This window comes from Lingula anatina, chromosome 5 (genome assembly GCF_051362555.1).
Source record: "Lingula anatina isolate TDL-2025a chromosome 5, LinAna3.0, whole genome shotgun sequence".
Classification (NCBI taxonomy): Eukaryota; Metazoa; Brachiopoda; class Lingulata; order Lingulida; family Lingulidae; genus Lingula; species Lingula anatina.
The window spans coordinates 3,722,824-3,725,587 of NC_141771.1; positions in this window are offsets into that span (position 1 = coordinate 3,722,824).

Consider the following 2,764-nt stretch of genomic DNA (forward strand, 5'->3'; position numbering starts at 1 on the left):
TCTTTAAACAGTACTACCTTAAGAGACGAAAATCGCTGTAAGAGCATTCGAAGAGAATAAATGCATATTTGAAAATTTCCCATGATTATCATGGTATTCGTATTGATGACAAGTTTAAACGTTTCACTTTCTACAGTTTCACCTTCTCAGTGTTTATTATTATTATGAGACTGAGCGCTATTCACCAATGTATCAGTAAAAATTCTGCGCCGTACAGTGTGACAGTTATAACTTAAGAACATTATCAATAGACTCCACAGATGAATTATCATGTTTTTATGAGCAAAATAAAGAATATCACTGAACTTTATTTGTCATTTTGGTTCAAGACATGTACGATATGAAATTTGTTTCAGGTGTGCTTGAAATCTACTTTGGGATATTTTAATCCGATTTAATAAACATTAAATCTTAAATAGCTGAATCCAATAGCGATTTGTTTAAACAGACTGTTGGTCTGGTGTAGCCGGAAAAAGTTAAGAAATTCAGGGGCGTCTTTCAAATTATCTTTATGATCCGTCCTCCATTTTTGACCGTCTTCCGACAGAAAAAATCAGATACCAGTCATTGCAAACTTGAAAATCTGACCGTCTTCCAGACAATGATCGTGTCTAGAATCCAAACCCAGCTGATGTGCCGAGAAATAACCTGCAGTTCTGTGGAAAGTGGTGGATTGGAATGCCATACTGTCAATATGTTATGTCACAGCTCACTCCAACACATTCAAAGCTATAGTCGTAGAAAGATTCCTTAATATATGCCACCCATCTATACCTATACCTAAAAAAAAATAAAATTGAGTTTTTAAATGACAACACTCTGTTCGGACTAGTGTGTGTTAGAAACGCATTTTTCTTAATATTTATAAAGAACTTGATAAAATGTGGATTTTAGAAGTATAGGTGGACTTGAGTCGAAATTACAAAGTATATACACATATTAAAAGTACGTCGTTCTGAATGTTATGTCAATTACCGGCTGAGATATAATTACATATTATTTCGGTTCTTTCTATTTTTCATTGAGATAGGATGTGGATGCCCGTGAAGTTAATATTAGCACCCAATGACTCCCAAAACACCAAATGTACCAGTCGCGGGGAAAAGTCAAAAACTGAAGTGAGGAAAATCAAAGAACAGGAGTACTGACACTGAAAGGGGTATTAAAGTACCGGAGTGCTTCACATGGACAATTACTTTCTTTACTGTGAAGAGTTTTAAGAGTTTCAAAAAGTTTTCAGGATCCATAGCGCAATTTAATTAAGTCCCTAAAGCTAAATAGCTAATTGATATAGGCATAACATTTCGACGGCTCTGGCAGCCGTGAAAATTGGACGAGGCTGGGTTTTATGGAGTTTTCATTATTATTTATTTCAACTTCAAGAGATGCAAGGTACATATAAGTGTGCATCTTGTTTTGTCGTCTTTGAAGCACGTGTGGCAGCACAGAGTTCAGTTTCAAAGAGACAAGGAACGGCGGTAAGTTTTTTGATGTCATATTTCAGAAGCGTCTAATTGTTGCCTTATTGTGAGGTCTAACACTGTACCACATTTACCGCAGGCAGGTCTCTAATTAAGTTAGATGAAAAAAAGCGGCTGTAGAAGGGATAATCGACTCTCAAAATCGTAACTTTCTCTACAGTTTGAAAGGGAAAATCCATGGTTAACAACATGCAAAGGACTAGTGCGAATAGCATGGCTTTTAAAAAACTAAAAAAAGAGTTTAGAAAATTTTAAAATGCAAATAAAAATCGAGAACGGACAATCACACTCCGTTTTAACAGTAAAATGAGAGGCCATACGGAATTTCCCGTCATCAAAAGCAAAGCAGACAAACCATCATTACGGCAAGTCATAAAAATGCACTTATTGACAGTATCACTAACAAAAAATGAAATTAGGACGTCCAAATATCTGTTATTAACAATTCGAGGATTTTAACAGCTTTTTTGAGTTCACAGAAATGCCAAATAGACCCAAAAACTCGTTTAACAAATAAATAACCGTGTATGTAACCGTTGAGCGCGACAGACTGCACTCGACCCGCAATTGCAGTATTTACCACCAGAGTTCCTTTTAGTTGACATCAGGGGCGGAACCAGAGCTATTTTTGACAGTCTTCCAAATTATCTTTGTTTATCCATCCCCCATTTTTGACCCTCTTCCAACAGCAAAAATTAAACACTCGTCAGTGTAAACTTGAAAATCTGACCGTCTTCCAGTAGACGGCCTCAATCCACCCCAGGTTGTTACACAATTTTACAAAAGAACGTGTTTCGTTTAATTTTGTAAGTGCTAGAACGGCCTGTTTTAGAATAATTAAAGGCAAGATCTTTCTAAACTTTTGTTACAGCTAGAACGGCCTCTAGTAGGGAGTATAGTGTGCATCTTTCATTCAACCTTTAAAGCCGTTTATCATAATTAGGCCTACGTTATCCATATTGCAAGTAGCGAATATATTAAAACATTTTATGATCACTTTTGTCAGCCATTCGGTTATACAAAGAAATTTCCTCAATTAAGGGTCATTAGTCACAGAACGACAACGAATCTCACTGATGTTGTATCGGTGTTGGAAAAATATCAACTAGTTACATGTATGACCAAGAAACGTTGATTAAATTATTTGCTTCCTCTTTATTATTATTATTATTATTATTATTATTATTATTATTATCTTACAGATATTCCAATATGAAGGCGGTGTATGTCCTACTTGCCCTGGCAGTTTTCTGTCTTGCTTGGGAAGATTCACTTGGTAGGAG